Consider the following 21,478-nt stretch of genomic DNA (forward strand, 5'->3'; position numbering starts at 1 on the left):
ACCCAATTTCCATCATTTGCATTAGTGCTCATAGGGATAGAAAAGGGAAAGATATTTTGAGGATCCATAGGCAGGAATCCGCAGCGGTCCACCCATTAAGGCGTTAGGGACGGCGCCCCACTTGTGATTGGTAAAAAAAACAACAACAACAATAATAATAATATACACTACCGTTCAAAAGTTTGGGGTCACTTAGAAATGTCCTTGTTTTTGAAAGAAAAGCACATTTTTCAACCATTAAAATAACATTGAATTTATCAGAAATACAGTGTAGACATTGCTAATGTTGTAAATGACTATTGTGGCTAGAAACTGCTGATTTTTAATGGAATATCTACATAGGCGTACAGAGGCCCATTATCAGCAACCATCACTCCTGTGTTCCAATGGCACGTTGCGTTAGCTAATCCAAGTTTATAATTTTAAAAGGCTAATTGATCATTAGAAAACCCTTTTGCAATTATGTTAGCACAGCTGTAAACTGTTGTCCTGATTAAAGAAGCAATAAAACTGGCCTTCTTTAGACTAGTTGAGGATTTGGAGCATCAGCATTTGTGGATTCGATTACAGGCTCAAAATGGCCAGAAACAAAGACCTTTCTTCTGAAACCCATCAGTCTATTCTTGTTCTGAGAAATTAAGGCTATTCCATGGGAGAAATTGCCAAGAAACTGAAGATCTCGTACAACGCTGTGTACTACTCCCTTCACAGAACAGCACAAACTGTCTCTAACCAGAATAGAAAGAGGAGTGGGAGGCCCGGTGCACAACTGAGCAAGAGGACAAGTACATTAAAGTGTCTAGTTTGAGAAACAGACGCCTCACAAGTCCTCAACTGCCAGCTTCATTAAATAGTACCCGCAAAACACCAGTCTCAACGTAAACAATGAAGAGGCGACTCCGGGATGCTGGCCTTCTAGGCAGAGGTGCAAAGGAAAAGCCATATCTCAGACTGGCCAATAAAAAGAAAAGATTAAGATGGGCAAAAGAACACAGACATTGGATAGAGGAACTCCGCCTAGAAGGCCAGCATCCCGGAGTTGCCTCTTCACTGTTGACTTTGGGACTGGTGTTTTGCTATGTAGATATTCCATAAAAAAAAAAGAAAAAAATAAGCAATTTCCAGCTACAATAGTCATTTACAACATTACCAATGTCTACACTCTATTTCTGATAAATTTGATGTTATTTTAAAATGGACAAAAAAATATGCTTTTCTTACCACAACAAGGACATTTGTAAGTGACCCCAAACTTTTGAACGGTTATGTATGTGTATGCATCTTCAGTAGTCAAAAGTGATGAGTACATTTACATTACATTTAAGTCATTTAGCAGACGCTCTTATCCAGAGCGACTTACAAATTGGTGCATTCACCTTATGACATCCAGTGGAACAGCCACTTTACAATAGTGCATCTAGATCTTTTAAGGGGGGGGGGGGGGCAGAAGGATTGCTTTATCCTATCCTAGGTATTCCTTGAAGAGGTGGGTTTCAGGTGTCTCCGGAAGGTGGTGATTGACTCCGCTGTCCTGGCGTCGTGAGGGAGTTTGTTCCACCATTGGGGTGCCAGAGCAGCGAACAGTTTTGACTGGGCTGAGCGGGAACTGTACTTCCTCAGTGGTAGGGAGGCGAGCAGGCCAGAGGTGGATGAACGCAGTGCCCTTGTTTGGGTGTAGGGCCTGATCAGAGCCTGAAGGTACTGAGGTGCCGTTCCCCTCACAGCTCCGTAGGCAAGCACCATGGTCTTGTAGCGGATGCGAGCTTCAACTGGAAGCCAGTGGAGAGAGCGGAGGAGCGGGGTGACGTGAGAGAACTTGGGAAGGTTGAACACCAGACGGGCTGCGGCGTTCTGGATGAGTTGTAGGGGTTTAATGGCACAGGCAGGGAGCCCAGCCAACAGCGAGTTGCAGTAATCCAGACGGGAGATGACAAGTGCCTGGATTAGGACCTGCGCCGCTTCCTGTGTGAGGCAGGGTCGTACTCTGCGGATGTTGTAGAGCATGAACCTACAGGAACGGGCCACCGCCTTGATGTTGGTGGAGAACGACAGGGTGTTGTCCAGGATCACGCCAAGGTTCTTAGCGCTCTGGGAGGAGGACACAATGGAGTTGTCAACCGTGATGGCGAGATCATGGAACGGACAGTCCTTCCCCGGGAGGAAGAGCAGCTCCGTCTTGCCGAGGTTCAGCTTGAGGTGGTGATCCGTCATCCACACTGATATGTCTGCCAGACATGCAGAGATGCGATTCGCCACCTGGTCATCAGAAGGGGGAAAGGAGAAGATTAATTGTGTGTCGTCTGCATAGCAATGATAGGAGAGACCATGTGAGGTTATGACAGAGCCAAGTGACTTGGTGTATAGCGAGAATAGGAGAGGGCCTAGAACAGAGCCCTGGGGGACACCAGTGGTGAGAGCGCGTGGTGAGGAGACAGATTCTCGCCACGCCACCTGGTAGGAGCGACCTGTCAGGTAGGACGCAATCCAAGCGTGGGCCGCGCCGGAGATGCCCAACTCGGAGAGGGTGGAGAGGAGGATCTGATGGTTCACAGTATCGAAGGCAGCCGATAGGTCTAGAAGGATGAGAGCAGAGGAGAGAGAGTTAGCTTTAGCAGTGCGGAGCGCCTCCGTGATACAGAGAAGAGCAGTCTCAGTTGAGTGACTAGTCTTGAAACCTGACTGATTTGGATCAAGAAGGTCATTCTGAGAGAGATAGCAGGAGAGCTGGCCAAGGACGGCACGTTCAAGAGTTTTGGAGAGAAAAGAAAGAAGGGATACTGGTCTGTAGTTGTTGACATCGGAGGGATCGAGTGTAGGTTTTTTCAGAAGGGGTGCAACTCTCGCTCTCTTGAAGACGGAGGGGACGTAGCCAGCGGTCAAGGATGAGTTGATGAGCGAGGTGAGGTAAGGTAGAAGGTCTCCGGAAATGGTCTGGAGAAGAGAGGAGGGGATAGGGTCAAGCGGGCAGGTTGTTGGGCGGCCGGCCGTCACAAGACGCGAGATTTCATCTGGAGAGAGAGGGGAGAAAGAGGTCAAAGCACAGGGTTGGGCAGTGTGAGCAGAACCAGCGGTGTCGTTTGACTTCGCAAACGAGGATCGGATGTCGTCGACCTTCTTTTCAAAATGGTTGACGAAGTCGTCTGCAGAGAGGGAGGAGGGGGGGGGGAGGGGGAGGAGGATTCAGGAGGGAGGAGAAGGTGGCAAAGAGCTTCCTAGGGTTAGAGGCAGATGCTTGGAATTTAGAGTGGTAGAAAGTGGCTTTAGCAGCAGAGACAGAAGAGGAAAATGTAGAGAGGAGGGAGTGAAAGGATGCCAGGTCCGCAGGGAGGCGAGTTTTCCTCCATTTCCGCTCGGCTGCCCGGAGCCCTGTTCTGTGAGCTCGCAATGAGTCGTCGAGCCACGGAGCGGGAGGGGAGGACCGAGCCGGCCTGGAGGATAGGGGACATAGAGAGTCAAAGGATGCAGAAAGGGAGGAGAGGAGGGTTGAGGAGGCAGAATCAGGAGATAGGTTGGAGAAGGTTTGGGCAGAGGGAAGAGATGATAGGATGGAAGAGGAGAGAGTAGCGGGGGAGAGAGAGCGGAGGTTGGGACGGCGCGATACCATCCGAGTAGGGGCAGTGTGGGAAGTGTTGGATGAGAGCGAGAGGGAAAAGGATACAAGGTAGTGGTCGGAGACTTGGAGGGGAGTTGCAATGAGGTTAGTGGAAGAACAGCATCTAGTAAAGATGAGGTCAAGCGTATTGCCTGCCTTGTGAGTAGGGGGGGAAGGTGAGAGGGTGAGGTCAAAAGAGGAGAGGAGTGGAAAGAAGGAGGCAGAGAGGAATGAGTCAAAGGTAGACATGGGGAGGTTAAAGTCACCCAGAACTGTGAGAGGTGAGCCGTCCTCAGGAAAGGAGCTTATCAAGGCATCAAGCTCATTGATGAACTCTCCAAGGGAACCTGGAGGGCGATAAATGATAAGGATGTTAAGCTTGAAAGGGCTGGTAACTGTGACAGCATGGAATTCAAAGGAGGCGATAGACAGATGGGTAAGGGGAGAAAGAGAGAATGACCACTTGGGAGAGATGAGGATCCCGGTGCCACCACCCCGCTGACCAGAAGGTCTCGGGGTGTGCGAGAACACGTGGGCAGACGAAGAGAGAGCAGTAGGAGTAGCAGTGTTATCTGTGGTGAGCCATGTTTCCGTCAGTGCCAGGAAGTCGAGGGACTGGAGGGACGCATAGGCTGAGATGAGCTCTGCCTTGTTGGCCGCAGATCGGCAGAGCCAGAGGCTACCGGAGACCTGGAACTCCACGTGGGTCGTGCGGGCTGGGACCACCAGGTTAGGGTGGGCGCGGCCACGCGGTGTGAAGCGTTTGTATGGTCTGTGCAGAGAGGAGAGAACAGGGATAGACAGACACATGGTTGACAGGCTACAGAAGAGGCTACGCTAATGCAAAGGAGATTAGAATGACAAGTGGGCTACACGTCTCGAATGTTCAGAAAGTTAAGCTTACGTTGCAAAAAAATAAAAATAAAATACAAGATCTTATTGACTAAAATGATATAGTACTGGTGGCTGGTGAAGTAGCCTGGCTAGCAGTGGCTACGTTGTTGAAAGTGAAGCTGGCTAGGTAACCTCGACAATTTCACTAAATTTCTCTAAACTACACAATTATCATGGATACAAGGACAGCAAAGACAACTAGCTAACACTACGCTAATCAAGTCGTTCCGTTGTAATGTAAGTTTCTACAGTGCTGCTATTCGGTAGAAGTTGGCTAGCTAGCAGTGTTGGCTAGGTAGGAGGACGGCAGCGCGGCAGGCGAAAAATAGCTGGCTAGCTAACCGATAATTACTCAAAGCTACACAATTATCTTAGATACGAATCTTATCTTAGATCTTAGATACGAAGATAGCAAAGAAAACTATGTAGCTAGCTAACACTACACAAGTAGTAGATCTCTCGGGTGACATTTCTAATGGTGGCCCTAGTGAATATATTTGTCTTGAGTCAATCATGTACTAAGTGTGTGTGTGTAATACATTCTGTTTGGAGACATTCCTCCTTTTGCACAAAGAAAGATTTTATTCCCCTTCAACCCTGTACTTGAATCTCCTGGAATTGCTTTTTGTATTACGATGATGGTGGTGTTGGTGGTGATGATGATTACACAAACAGAAGGGTAGTATTACATGACAGCTACTCTCCTCTGAAGCTATGGTACATAGTATCTTAACGTGTGAAGGTGTTTTACTTGATAGCCTGTAAAGAGAATTCATCTTACATGTCTTTCATTTTAGATTTGATGATGTATTATTTTTTATTCTGAATGGATATGTTGTTATTAATATATAATTATTATTTAACTTGTATGTATAAGATTAAATACCCTATGAACATGTATGTATTACAGAGTATGTTTGCAATATAACATGTGGGTGGCAGGTATGCTAGCGGTTAAGAGCATTGGGCCAGTAACCGAAAGGCCGCTGATTCGAATGCCCGAGCTGACTAGGTGAAAAATCTACCAATGTGCCCTTGAGCAAGACACTTAACCCTAATTGTACCAGTAAGTCGCTCTGGATAAGAGTGTCTGCAAAAATGTCAAAATGTGAGATGAGATCGTGACCCTTTAGGTCAGAGTTCAGTCTGTTGCGTCATTCCAAACCAGTATATCACCTCTGACCCTGTGATGTCACTGGTATTTATTCACAATATGTACCGTATAGCAGTTTTTGTCAGAGTTGATATTTATTATCCTTATACTGTGGGATCTGTCTGTGAATGGGAGGTGAATTGCATTGGGCAGGCTTTTGTTCCAGCCTAGCACTAAACACACCTGATTCAACATATCAACCTCTCATCAAGACTTTAATAAGCTGTATCAGGTGCACTAATGCTGATATGTAACTTACTAAGCATGCACACCCTACGGCTCTCCAGGACCAGGATTGACCACCCCTGGCTTGGGGAGTGAATGGGGGTCTGGGTTAAACCAAGTATGGCTCTCTGTTTTTAAGGTTTATGACTGCTTGCATGTATTACATTCCTCTGACCCAGATGCTATTGTAGCAGTTGTTGCACTTTGACTCGATTAAGTTAAGAGACACCAGACTGCAAGTCATATCGTCATCACAGTAAAAGGGAACAGCAATGGTAGTCTATTTTGTCTCTCTTCCTGCTCTTCCTCTGACTCTCTCCCTCTCTCTGTGAGGATGGGATACTGATCCAAGCACTATGAAACTGACATGTCTGTGGGAACTGAAAGACTGTAATACAGTTGGACGTGATTTGACTGAAGCAATACATTTGGCTACTTTGGGTGTTAAGTGACTTCGGTAGACTTTGGGCGTCTTGAAAAGCGCTTAAAATAAAATGTATTATTACGTGTTTGTTTCTGATGACACTGGAGAGCTATGTGCATTAGAGCTAATAATGTACCATGCCAGATGCATTTCACTGCTCCCCGCGTCACCACAAATCTCTGTTTTAACTAGTCATAAATGTTTATATACAACATATTTATACAGTAGAGAGCATGTTTTGAGATTGTGAGACTTATAGCCAGAAATTCAAACAGTCTAATTTTAGTCAGTGGTAATATTTTACATGTGAGTCATTTAGCAGACTCTTATCCAAAGCAACTTTCAGGTGCAATTATGGTTAAGTGCCTTGCTCCAGTGCACATTTAAATATTATTCACCTCATCAGCTTCGAACCAGCAACCTTTATGTTACTGGCCCAACGCTCTAACCACGAGGCTACCTGCAACCTAACTTGTTCAATAATTAATAATTAATTCCATGATGACTGAAAACACAACCGTGGGATGAACGAGTGACACATTTCCGGACAAGAGCGGTCCGTTCAAAATTAATTATTTATTCCCTCGCCCTGCAAGCCTCAACTCGACAGACGTCATGAACGTCATCAGAGGTGTTCACTTATTTTGAGTCCTGAGGCGAGAGGGTGCGTCTTTAAGTGTTTGGAAAGTAACCATTGTAAACAACGTGACATGGCAGGCTGTTTAGCTCTTGCATTTGCTTTCTTTGGATGTGGCTACATCTCATTATTGTAATCCTTATTTGAATATTCGATGCGGGTTGTTGACGTAAACTGAGTGTATTATTTGGAGAGTTTCTATGCACTTTAGCCTCATTCTATGCATGCACATAGCCATATCCAGACAACGCTGATATGAAGTGTTTTTCTCAAAGTTGCCGGATGTCACATGACCTACTTGTTACACTCGTAACAACTTAAGCATTAGGAAGCTTCTATTTGATTAAATAAACCTCACCTTGCAAATAAGCTATTCATTTAGTTGTTTACCAGGTTCGACAATCTCATTGACCTCCATACAAAAAGTAATTGCTTGGTAGGCGAAACAACGAAAAAAACGACACCTGCTGGATGGAGACAGTTTCCGCTGAGTTGGGCTTCCCTCTTCCGGTGCAATCGGGTGCACCCTCTGACACAATCTAATATCGTCTCTATGGCAGGATCTGATCAATGGACTGACCAATGGCAGGCACTAATGTGCGTTTCCTGATATCAAGGAACGCCCATATGAAGAAACTCCCAGAGTTACGCCATATTTCAAAAATACCAAAACATATCAACAATGAAAGGGAAAAGCGATTAACGAAACAGAATAATAATAACGTTTAAAGAGTCATGTCCCGGTTGAGGCAGGGATTTTCATTCCACTGTATGGATGTACTAGCTAGCTAACTTTATATTTCTGTAGTATTATTTGACTTGTATTGAGGTCGAGGAAGGGTTTGCCTGATTAATGGTTATCTAGCTAGCTAACCAACTCGCTTATTTGCTTCGACAGATATTGTTGTTAAAACATATGGCTCATTGCGTGGAATGGGCATATTATTTCAAGCTGACAAGTTAACTATCTGTCTTGTTAGTAAACCTCATGTGGATGTTCATACTCCTAGCTAAGTTGTCTGGCTAGCTAGAGAGTCTGTTCACTAACGTTAGCGCTTGCTAGCAAGAGACAACTATCATGAGTTGGTTCAGCTCTACCCAACTGTCAAGCTTTGCCAATAGTTCAGAAATACATCGACCGAGTTCTTGACATTAAAGAAGACGAACGGGGCGACACAGTGGTAATGCCTTATGGCGGTAGGTGAAGTAACGTTAGCTAATGTTATAGCATATCTGTGTACTCCTGTCATTGGTTGTTTTGTGATTTAATATTACACAACCATTTGCGTTTGAGCATTATTTCTGAATTGATGTGAATACCAAGGAAAGTGAAACACTAGCTAGTCATCGTGATAAGGAAACCATGATGAGCCGGTGTCTAATTTACACAATAAAATAAATATTAAATATGCTTTGGTGTCTGACTGTTATATGCCCTTATCTTCTGGCCATTTACCAACAAGGGCTACAACCTGTTTTCCCGTTAGATCTACCAGGGAAGACGCCATTGAGTGGTGGATGGGGGTTGACACAATGGGGAATCTCCTCCAGAGGAGTGTGCAACAACTCTCGCTCTGTCATCTGAGGCCATCACGACCCCACGGTTGTGGATGAAACAGAAATGCTTTTCTGCCCCCAGGAGAACTGCAGGGTGTCATGAATACCCAGATTGTATCTGTGCCACCCACCAAGTTCCACAGGCAGTTACAGGAGAAGGAGGAGGAGGAGAACAGGGAGACTATGTTTAAGGACGATGTGGACCCTCACAAGCCAGGGATGAAGGAGACCAACAGACTGGAAGACCAGGAAGCTGATGAGAACCAGGCTGTCCTGACTGAGTCCAAAAGTCAATGGTCTTCCTCAGAAATCGTCCTCGTTCAGACACCAGACCCTCCAGTCTTGGCTCAGGGTGATGCTCATAATGACACTGACAGTCCACTAATCAGTGAGAGCTGGGTATAATCAACTGTAGAGGATACAACTGCTGTTCCTGAGGATGCACAAACAGAACGACCATTTACTCCCTCAGACTCCCAACCTGATGATGATGTTGTTGACATTTCTGAACCCCCCCAGTGTAACCGATGTGAAATGGCTAGCTAGTTAGAGGTGGTGCGTGCTAATAGCGTTTCAATCGGTGACGTCACTCGCTCTGAGACCTTGAAGTAGTGGTTCCCCTTGCTCTGCAAGGGCCACGGCTTTTGTGGAGCGATGGGTAACGATGCTTCGTGGGTGACTGTTGTTGATGTGTGCATAGGGTCCCTGGTTCTCGCCCAGGGCGAGGGGACGAATTAAAGTTAAAACTGTTACATTGATGCTGTTGACCCGGATCACTGGTTGCTGCGGAAAAGGAGGAGGTCGAAAGAGGGGTGAGTGTAACCGATGTGAAATGTCTAGCTAGTTAGCGGTGGTGCGCGCTAATAGCATTACAATCGGTGACGTCACTCGCTTTGAGACCTTGAAGTAGTGGTTCCCCTTGCTCTGCAAGGGCCACGGCCTTTGTGGAGCGATGGGTAACGATGCTTCGTGGGTGACTGCTGTTGATGTGTGCAGAGGATCCCTGGTTCGCGCCCGGGGCGAGGGGACGGTCTAACGTTAAACTGTTACACCAGCAACACTAAACTGGAGTCCTCTTTGACTCTTTCCCTACCACACCCCCTAAGGAAATCCTATTGGAGGCCAAAGACCCAAAAGTGGAGGACAGGCAGAGCGAAGCACCCTCCCCGAAATCAGAGGACAGACAGAGCAACACCCCCTCCCCTCCTGTCAGCACATTCTCCTCAGGCACCTCCACCACTAGTGGCATAGAGGTTTTGGACCATGAAAGTGTGCAGTGTGAGAGCTCGGCCAGTTACAGGCAAGAGACTGCAGAGGCCAAGGCAGGCCTCCACCTGATGCAGGGCTGCTCTCAGCATCTGCCTGTCGGGACTTCTCCCGCCTGGAGGACTACGCCAAGCTGACCAAGAGCTGCAGGTCCTCCTCCGATGCCTTTGAGCGCATCGATTCGTTCAGCATGCAGTCTTTGGACAGCCGCAGTGTCAGTGAAGTCAACTCTGACGATGAGATCCCAGGCGTCTGAATGAATGGATTGCTGTCGTACCTTGTCCATTTAACTGCTTACAGGGTAAGGAAACCAATATGTGATTTTGTAATTTGGGTGAACAAGGCCTATTACTTTAACATCATCTGGAACATAATAATTATATCAGGATGTAGGATGGGACATAAACCTAACAACTTCAAAGACTAATTTATCTGAACAGGGGGGAAAAACATCACCATATTCACTGAGAATACATTACATAGGATGAAGAAACAATACTCAGCCGTGGCTCCATACTACTTGTCAGACATAGAAAACTGATACTCTATACTCATTGTTGAGGTGGGATTGGTGTTAGGGATCAGTGGGTGGCTTTGGACCTTTTCTTTGGATTCCCCATGTCTTACTCATTGTTAGGAAAACGTTTGGTCCAAATGAAATGTTAGGGACTATATTTATTGAATATTATTATATGAATCCTTATCCTTTCAATTAAAGTGGACAATTAGCTTAATTTCTCAGCGATAAAATTATATTTCAACAAAATAATGTTCCAGGAATGCTAATCTTAGCTGTTTCTAACTACAGACATGATTTCGGAACATTCTGAGATGGGTGTCATGGCTTGCTGAAATGACATGGATTGACCATGTCGACAAGAAGCATTCCCCAAACCATCATGTGTTAAGCAGTGTGCTCCTCGATTTGAAAAACATTCTTGGTGGAAACTGAAAGTTAAGTTGTCCTTTGAAAGCAAGTTTAGAAACAAGGTACACTATCAGTTTTATGTATTCACTGAGTGCATTCCCTGTGAAATTCCTATGTGGACTTTTTTGTAGGTAATTGATGAGCTGTCAAGCTGCCTTAAGAAGAGGGAGTTACAGCTGCTGTCAATCAGCAAAGACAAGGCAAGGCTAGAGGAAGAGTGTGACAACCTTAAAGAGTGCGTATAAAGATCTTGACATTGGGTGAAATCCAGGTTTGAAAATGCCATGTAAGAGCAGAAAGGAGCATTCTCTAAACTCACCAATGGAAATATACTGAACAAAAATATAAACACAACATGTAAAGAAAGTGTTGGTCCCATGTTTCATCATCTAAAATAAAAGATCACAGAAATTCTCCATAAGCACAAATTTTGGGCACAAATCTGTTTATATCCCTGTTAGTGAGCATTTCTTCTTTGTCATGATAATCCATCCATCTGCCAGGTGTGGCATATCAAGAAGCTGATTAAAACAGCATGATCATAACACAGGTGCACCCTGTGTAGTGGACAATAAAATGCCACTCTAAATTTAGCAATTTTGTCACACAAAACAATGCCACAGATGTCTCAAATTTTGAGGGAGTGTGCAATTGGCATGCTGACTGCAGCAATGTCCGCCAGAGCTGTTGCCAGATAATTTAATGTTAATTTCTCTACCATAAGCCGCCTCCAATGTTGTTTTGGAGAATTTATCAGTACGTCCAACCGGCCTCACAACCGCAGACCACATGTAGTGAAATGAAACATGAAAATGTCCCAGTTCTTGCATGGCCTGCATACTCACCAGACATGTCACCCATTGAGCATGTTTTGGGATGCTCTGGATCGACGTGTACGACAGCGTGTTCCAGGTCCCACCAATATCCAACAACTTTGCACAGCCATTGAAGAAGAGTGGAACAACAGTAACAGTCTGATCAACTCTATGCGAAGGAGATGTGTTCCATGGTCCTGCATGAGGTAAGTAGTTGACAGACCGGATACTGTTTTTCTGATCCATGCCCCTACCTTTTTAAAAAAAGATATCTGTGACCAACAGATGCATATCTGTATTCCCAGTCATGTGAATCCTATAGATTAGGGCCTAGTTATTTTATTTACATTGACTGATTTCCTTATATGAACTGTAACTCTGTAAAATCTTTGAAATATTAGCATTTTGTGTTTTATATTTTTGTTCAGTTGCATGGTCTATTAGAATAGCCTAAAGAAACAAAACATTTTGGCGAATTTTGATCCTCTTGGTTTTGTCTATGGGAATGTGTGTTTGGATAAGGATGGTCCTTTGTGAGACTGCGGGGTCTCTGTGTGTGTCGCAGTGAGGTGATTGGTCTTAAGGAGGAGAGTTCCAGTGTTCAGTCTCTGAAGGAGGAGTTCACACAGCGCATCGCAGACACAGAGAGATAAGCCCAGCTAGCATGCAAGGAGAAAGACATTGCCAAGAAGGTTAAACAAGCTAAGAACTAACACACTGCCTAAGAACTAATTTAAGATCATTGTCATATAACTGAACATTAGTGACAATGATAGTCACAATGCAAAAAAAGCCTTCTTCAAGCATCGTCTCAAGTCTTTTTACTGTTATGTTTCCTCCATAGGAGATTAAGGGGATGAGGGAAGAGCTGTCCACCAGACTGAACTCCAACGAGACTATGGAGATCCTCAGAAAGAAGGAGAAGCAGATCCGCGGACTGCTTGAGGATGGTGAGAAGCTGTCCAAGCAGCAGTTGCAGCACTCCAACATCATCAAGAAGCTGCGTGTGAAGGAGAAGGAGAGTGAGACTAAAATCACCAAACAGAACAAGATGCTTAAAGAGCTCGAACACCTACAACAGGTCAGGGGAAATATATTTTACATTTTAGAATTTTATACATTTACATTTTACATTTAAGTCATTTAGCAGACGCTCTTATCCAGAGCGACTTACAAATTGGTGCATTCACCTTATGATATCCAGTGGAACAACCACTTTACAATAGTGCATCTAACTCTTTTAAGGGGGGGGGGGGGTTAGAAGGATTACTTTATCCTATCCTAGGTATTCCTTAAAGAGGTGGGGTTTCAGGTGTCTCCGGAAGGTGGTGATTGACTCCGCTGACCTGGCGTCGTGAGAGAATAGAGAAGAGAAGTCGCAATACTTTGCGGGCATCAGAAGTGTGTCCTGATCCTGAAAGCCCATGAGTATCTAACCATGCCTGGCTGTGTGTGTGTGTCTCCAGCTTTTTGATGGGAATGAGGAGGTGAAGAAGCAGCACAGGGACAACATTAACAAGCTGAACATAGTGGTGGAGCGCCAGGAGAAGGACATGACCAAACTCCAGAATGACTCAGAGGAGCTCCAGGAAAACAATAAGAGCCTGCAGGCTGCCCTCGACAACTCCTACAAGTAAGAATACATACTTCAAACAAATAATAATAACTCTTTATAACTTTTCCAACTCCTGCTTCAGACTCCTGCTTCCTGCTTCAGATGTGCTTGTCATTTAGAAATCCCACAAAGACACAACATTATGATGGGTAAAGATGGTCACAGAAGCACCAACTCATATTTCCAAGCCATGTAGTGACATGGTGGGGTGTATGTGATCTCAGGGAACTGGCAGGGCTGCACAAAGACAAGGCCAGCCATGCCAGCGAGGCCCAGGAAGCTGTTTTGAGCAGGGAAACCCAGGTCAAGGAGGAGCTGGCTCTGACCCTGGTGGAGGCCCACATGCAGCAGGATGCTTTGGTCAACCAGGTGGCTGATCTGCAGCTGGCTCTGCAGAGGGCTGAACAGCAGCAGGCCAGGAAATAAGACTACCTGAGGGAGGAGATCAGTGACCTGCAGCAGGTAGTAGACACTCACACAGGCCTGTTTTCCTCATTACTTCTTTGGAGTTGACTGTAAGGCGCAGCCATGCTTGTGTGTTAGGGGTCACAGGTTACACACTGATGTGTTTACCGGTGCTCTTTAGAGACTGCAGGGGGCGGAGACCAGGACCCAGGAGCTGAGTCAGAGTGTTACCTCAGCAACACAGCCCTTGCTCAGACAGATGGAGAACCTGCAGGCCTCGATGGTTGGCCAGACGGCATCATGGGAGAAACTAGAGACGAACATTTCAGATCGACTATGTGAGAACAGAACCTCTGAAGTCACAATTTACTTTAGTTTGTAACAAGAGCTTTCTACATCTTGTTAGGACCACAGATTGCTCCTATTTTTAGATAAAGGTTTAATTCCTTTAACCTCCCACCCTTTAACTCAACAGCGGAGGCACAGGCCCAGCTGGCTGTTGCTGTGGAAAAGGAGTGCACAGCAACTGAGGAGCTTCTGGCCATTAAGGCCCAGCTGGTCTCACTGGAGTCCCAGAATTCCCTGCTTTGCCAGGAGAAAGGGCGTCTCCACGGTCAGCTGGACATAGAAAAGACCAGGCTGGAGAAACTGGATGATGACAGCAGCAGGTACTGGAAGGCTTTTAACACAGGCTCGGTGAAACACAGTAGTAAGTTGCCTTCACTTAGTGCTTTCAGAAAGTATTCCCACCCCATGACTATTTCCACATTTTGTTGTGTTATAGCCTGAATTTAAAATGGATAAAAAAATACCAAAAAATGACTTGCCTACAGACAATACCCTATAATGTCAAATAGGAATTATGTTATGGGAATTGTTTTACACTTAATTGAAAAGCTGAAATGTCTTGAGTCAGGAAGTATTCTACCCCTTTGTTATGCAAAGCCTAAATATGTTCAGGAGTAAAAATGTGCTTAACAAGTCACAAAATAAGGCGCATTGACTCACTGTGTTCAATAATAGTGTTTAACATGATTTTTGAATGACTACCACATCTCTGTACCCCACACATACAATTATCTACTCAGTTGAGTAGTGAATTTCAAACACCGATTCAACCACAAAGACCAGGGAGGTTTTCCAATGCTTTGCAAAGAAGGGCACCTCTTGGTAGATGGGTCAAAATACCAAAGCAGACATTGAAAATCCCTTCGAGTACGGTGAAGTTATTAATTCAGCTGTGGTTGGGTGTATCAATACACCCAGTCACTACAAAGATACAGGCGTCCTTCCTAACTCAGTTACCGGAGAGGAAGGAAACCGCTCAGGGATTTCACTATGAGGCCAATGGTGACTTTAAAACAGTTGCAGTGGTCTAAAGTACTTAAGTAAAAATACTTGAAAGTATACTTTAGTAGTTTTTTGGGGTGTCTGTACTTTACTATTTATATTTTTTACAACTTCTACTTTTACTTCACTACATTCCTGAAGAAAATTATATACTTTTTACTACATACATTTTCCCTGACAACCAGAAGTACTTGTTACATTCTGAATGCAGGAAAATGGTCAAATTCACACATTCGAACATCCCTGTTCATCCCTACTGCCTCTTATCTGGCGGACTCACTTAACACAAATGCTTCATTTGTAAATTATGTCTGAGTGTTGGAGTGTGCCCATAGCTATCTGTAAATAAAATGTAAAAAATTAAATTGTGCCATCTGATTTGATTTATACTTGTGCTTTTGATACTTAAGTATATTTTAGCAATTACATTTACTTTGATACTTAAGTATATTTAAAACCAAATACTTTTAGACTTTTACTCAACTTGTATTTTATTGGGTGACTCACTTTTACTTGAGTCATTTTCTATTTAAGGTATCTTTTACTTTTACTCAAGTATGACAATTGGGTACTTTTTCCACCGTTGAATGGCTGTGACAGGAGATAACTGAGGATGGATCAATAACATTGTAGTTACTCCACAAAACTAATCTAATTGACAGAGTGAAAAGAAGGAAGCCTGTACAGAATAAAAATATTCCAAAACATGCATCCTGTTTGGCACAGGGCAAAAAAATGTGGCAAAGCAATTAACTTTTTTTTCTCCTGAATACCAAGTGATATGTTTGGAGCAAATCCAATACAACCCATTACTGAGTACCACTCTCCATATTTTCAAGCATAATGGTGTCTGCATGATGTTATGGGTATGTTTGTAATCGTTAAGGACTGCGGAGTTTTTCACGATAAAAAAGAAACGGAACGGAGCTAAGCACAGGCAAGTCTGCTTTCTACCAGACACTGGGGGATGAATTCACCTTTCAACAATAACCGAAAACACAAATCCAAATCTACACTGGAGTTGCTTACAAATAAGACTGTAAATGCTGATTGGCTGAGTTACAGTTTTGACTTAAATCTGCTTGAAAATCTGCGATAAGATTTGAAAATGGTTGTCTAGCAGTGATCAACTTGACAGAGCTTGAAGAATTTTGAAAAGAATAATGGGCAAATATTGTACAATACAAGTGTGGAAAGCTCTTAGAGACTTACCCAGAAGGACTCACAGCTGTAATCGTATTCTAACATGTATTGACTCAGGGATGTGAATGCTTATGTAAATTAGATGTTTCTGTATTTAATCTTCAATACATTTTCTAACATTTCTAAAAACATGTTTTCAGTTTGTTATAATGGGGTATTCTGTGTAGATGGGTGAGATGTATTTAATAAATGTTAAATTTATGATGTTACACAACAAAATGTGGAATAAGTCAAGGGGTATGAATACTTTCTGAAGGCACTGTACATTGAGGTGGACCTAATGGCTATTCATTACAAAGCTTTGGAGCCTTTCCATTAACGGGCCATTTTCTGTAATCCTTATGGTGTAGGGAGCATGTGGAGCTGGAGAATCTAAGGGGAGAGCACACTCGAACACAGGCCAAGAAGGACAAGGTATGTTTCTTCCCCTGCCCAACTTACCCTGCAGTAATGTAACAACACCCCTCACACATCCTCAGAGCCTGGTTTCTTCCTAGGTTTGTTATGCTGATGAAGGAGGACCCAAAAGCGACGTAATAGAAACAGAGTCTTTATTCCATTCTTAAACAAACAATGATTCTCCTGGATCTTCTCAAAGGTAATTCCAACACAGGAAACTGAAAACCTCTTGTCAGTAGAGAGGAACGACTGGAGACGCGACCACAGACTGCAGGTCGCTTCAGGAGGACACAGACCGTAGCTGACATAGACACCTGCTCACACGCAGCATCTGACAAAGGCAAAAAACACGACAGGGCGCAACAAGGACACAGAACAGCAAACCTCAAACAAGAATCCGACAAAGACAGAAGCGGAAAACAGAGGGAGAAATAGGGACTCTAATCAGAGGGCAAAATAGGGGACAGGTGTGAAAGACTAAATGAGGTCGTTAGGAGAATGAGAAACAGCTGGGAGCAAGAACGGAACGATAGAGAGAGAGAGCGGGAGAGGGAAAGAGGGAGGAGGAGAGAGAGGAATAGAAAGAGGGAAAGAACCTAATAAGACCAGCAGAGGGAAGCACAGGGACAAGACAAGATGATCAAAGACAAAACATGACAAGGTTTCCTTCCTTTCTATGGAGTTTTTCCTATCCACCGTGCTTCTACATCTGCCTTGCTTGCTGTTTGGGGTTTTAAACTGGGTTTCTGTATACCAATTTGTGACATCTGCTGATGTAAAAAGGGCTTCATAAATACAGTTGATTTGATTTAACCTCCTCTGTTCCTCCCACCAGCTACTCCTGACCAATCAGCTGGAGATGGAAAAAATGAAGGTGGAGCAAGAGAGGAAAAAACGCTACCTAGCACAAGAGACCCTCAAGGAAAAGGTAGATATATTTAGTGATTTCTGTTTTATATCAATGACCAACCTTGTGTGTCTGTTCTTAAATCAGTCTGTGTGGAGGGGAAATGACATGCTGTTTCTGTCATTAGGAGTGGACGTCATTGGTTCAGTCTGTGGGTGAGCCCCCAGCCTCATCTATCCCCCCCCCCTGTCCCGTTCCAGCTCCATCAGTGCAGCAGACCACACAGGCCTGCACTCCTCCTCCTCCCAGGTACTCGCCACAGGCACACCATTTACCCTTTCACACCCAGCCAACCTCCCATTTTTTGCCCAGTATAAGGGATGGTTACCTCAGTTAAATGAATAGGGAACTTATGGCAAAGGGACAAATTTGAGCTAGTTTGCATATTTGTCTTGCTTGAGGTTGGATGGTTAACAAGAGAGACCTGTTTTGTATTTCATCAGGAGGACTCTCTGGATCAGTCGTTGGGAACCATGACCATGTCCATGTCTTTGAGTGGGGTCAACTTGTATGAGGCGGCTCGGCTCAGTGGAGGCTCCAGCATCATAGAAAACCTGCAGTCCCAGCTTAAACTCAGAGAGGGAGAGAGCGCAGCTACAGGTACCAACTGCCTGCCTGACACTGCTTCAACATTGCTTTGAGGCCTACCACTGGAAGAGTGTCCTACATGCATTTCTTCAAATGCCTTCTAGTTTTCGATGAAGTGTCTGATTTACAAATATACTTTCTGAAGGTTGTTGAAAAACTGCTTGCCAGGATCTTTCTTACCTCTTTCTTTCTTCTTTCATTCATTCTCTCTTTCGCTCTCTTGCCTGCCCCCTCAGCTGGAGATCTCTAGTCTGGAGAGGACTCGCTCTTCCATGGCGGAGGAGATGGTCAGATTGACCAATCAGAATGAGGAGATGGAGGACAGTGTGAAGGAGAAGTGCAACTTCAGGTGAGGAGAGGATTCATTCATAGAAGTACCATTAAGACAGTTTAATCATATTAGGGTAAATCCCTGTTGTGATTATTTAGCTTAAATACAAGAGGTTATGTGAAAACTAACATCTCACAAGATGAGTTGCTGGACAGAGCTTTATAACCATCTAGTCACAGATAAGGAAAAGTCCACTAGAGTTAGCTCTATTGAGACTATAGATCTAGTGTTGTCCTCTGAGCCTGTGTTGTGTGGCTGACTGTGTTGTAGGAGCTGGAGCAGAGACACAACACCATCCTCCAGATGTATGGAGAGAAGGCTGAGGAGGCAGAGGAGCTGAGACTCGACCTGGAGGACGTCAAGAACATGTACAAAACCCAGAATGATGAACTGCTCAAAAAACAGAAATGGGCTGGTCTATCTATTTAACTTCCATGCAATAGACACAAATACAAAAAACAGATTTTTGTAGAAGTACGTTCACTGTAAAGGATGGGAAAAGAAGAGTTCATGCTTTTATTTCTGATTACAGAATAGTCCATGTTTTTGTACATTCCATCGCTGTCTTTAAATAAAAAAGGGATTTGAGGATCTGTGATTATTTTATTGTTTTAACGATCCAAATCGAACTATTTAAGAGGGAAATTGTGAGAATGTGGGTAACAAATCAGTATCTTAACATGTTATTACTGTGGTATGTATGTAGTCACTCTACATGATTTCTCACAGATCACATGTGGCATAGACATGAACGTAATAACTGTTTATTTACAAGATGCTTAAATACCTATTTGGCGTTTAACATTAATAAATAAATAAAATGTATTTGGATAGGTGATGATTTATTCTTGATATACGTTTTTTCCCCCCAGAATTGTATGCAAATCCAACTCTAGATACAGCACTTCTGCAAGTCGGAACTACATCCTACATCTCCACCTTGTGACTGATAGTACACTGCGTGCGGGTGTAAGATTTCCGGTGGTATGGCGACCTGGAGTTTCAACACTTTAGCTTGCAGAAGGTAAGCGCCAGGTTTAATAAATGTTTAGTCTTCTGATCGACCACATAAACTTTATTTTATTCACGAGAAGTTGATTATGTAAGTTTGCAGGTTCTATCACTTTTCACTCGGAATGCATTTAGCTGTGTACCAGCCATAGCGGTGCCACCAAAAAGTTCCACATTGATGATATCAGGGTAGCGGGGATGATTTATTGAGCAATGCGAAACTACTAATCCACACGTTTTATTAGGGGCGTTTTGTAATGGTCATGTAATAATATTGCTGCAACTTGGTAAGGAGCTCTGGAGCAGTGATAGAACCCCGTAAACTACAGATAATTATATATTGGTGAACAACTTGTGAAAATCGGATAATATGTCAGTCACTGTTTGTGTATGGTTCATAGCGTGTGTTCCATTGTAGCAATCAATTTTATTATTTTATTTTATTTATACATTATTTTACCAGGTAAGTTGACTGAGAACACGTTCTCATTTGCAGCAGCGACCTGGGGAATAGTTACAGGGGACAGGAGGGGGATGAATGAGCCAATTGTAAACTGGGGATTATTAGGTGACCGTGATGGTTTGAGGGCCGGATTGGGAATTTAGCCAGGACACCGGGGTTAACACCCCTACTCTTACGACAAATGCCATGGGATCTTTAATGACCTCAGAGAGTCAATATAGCGATTGTGTTGTGGAAGCAACAATTTATTAATTTGATACAGTAGCCGGCCTGCGACACTCCCTGAGAAAAGTCTAGACGGCTTTAATTTAAGGGAGCAACACTTTACACCAAAAACATGCCGTAATTATGTGAGCCGACATTTAGCCTATTGGTGTTATTATTAAAGACTCTGAATGTACATATTCTAACAACTTCAGCATATTTTTGAAGCCTCGTGGTGTTTCCCCACGGGCTCAAAAGCATCAGATTGAGGGGAAAAATGTGTCAAACAACGTAGCAGCCAAGTAGCCTACAATGGTGGTGAAACGGACAGCACTCTCCAAGGTGCTAATTCATTCAAAGCATTTTACACGTCACTTCAGTATGCCCACATACTTGAGTATAACTGCGGTGTTTACACAGGTCTACATTTCTTATAGCCTAATTTTCTAGACATCAATGTACAGCAACATTTTTAGATGACACTGCAGAACACCCACCATATGCACACATACTGTACTCAGCTGTGGGGCTTACAAGACCCGAATTCCATATAATTTTCAAGACATCAATGTAGCAGTAGAACAAATATCACAATATCGGAATATAACTTCAAATAAAATAAATCAATGTAGGCTACAGCAGAACACGCATGAGAATATATAGGTCTCCTACCTATGGGATAATATGAAGCACATAGTACTCAGATGACTTCATTTTTATTATAAAAAAAAAAAATCCCACAATGACTCTCCCCATCTCAAGTCTATTTAACTCCTGAGAGTCAACTTCTTGCTCAAAGCCATGAACGGGCATGTGGCTGTGATGTTTAGCCTCCTAAGGCTGTCCTGAAGACTCTGGCTGTAGTGTCACATATATATATATATACATCGGGGAGAACAAGTATTTGAAACACTGCCGATTTTGCAGGTTTTCCTACTTACAAAGCATGTAGAGGTCTGTAATTCTTATCATAGGTACACTTCAACTGTGAGAGACGGAATCTAAAACAAAAATCCAGAAAATCACATTGTATGATTTTTAAGTAATTCATTTGCATTTTATTGCAATATATTGTGTTATATATATGTATATATATATACAATATATATATTGTGTTAACCTGGGGGTCTTCTTTAGCGTTGTCTACAAGGCTTGCTGCCACCAAATGCGCCTTGGTTCAGGCATGTTCAAAAACTATTTTTTTCTGAGGGCTCACTAGCTGACCACCAATACCTGTGTCAAGATCAGTTACTTACCCCACTGGCCCTCCCCATAACCTCTATCAACAAATAATAGAGCAGGTCTGGAGTCAGTGTGTCAGGATGGAATGATTACATAGAAGGATCACCGCGCTTTTATATTGTCAGTAATAGGGCCCTATGACTACCATGTTTGTTATCATCATACACAGTGTGGAGGGGGATTAGCTAATTTTAAGTCTCTTGTCTAAGCAGCCATAGTCTTGTGGACAGAAAGTACGTTTAGAGCTTAAGCCTAAAACAATTGAAAGC

General features: G+C 43.7%; 2 pseudogenes; both read left to right on the top strand.

Moving 5' to 3' along the window:
- Window positions 1–6,932: 6,932 nt before the first annotated feature.
- Window positions 6,933–9,641, top strand: LOC129815100 (TATA element modulatory factor-like; annotated as a pseudogene).
- On the top strand, window positions 8,922–18,880 carry LOC129815870 (TATA element modulatory factor-like; annotated as a pseudogene).
- Window positions 18,881–21,478: the final 2,598 nt, after the last annotated feature.

The sequence above is a fragment of the Salvelinus fontinalis genome, chromosome 18 (assembly GCF_029448725.1).
Source record: "Salvelinus fontinalis isolate EN_2023a chromosome 18, ASM2944872v1, whole genome shotgun sequence".
Classification (NCBI taxonomy): Eukaryota; Metazoa; Chordata; class Actinopteri; order Salmoniformes; family Salmonidae; genus Salvelinus; species Salvelinus fontinalis.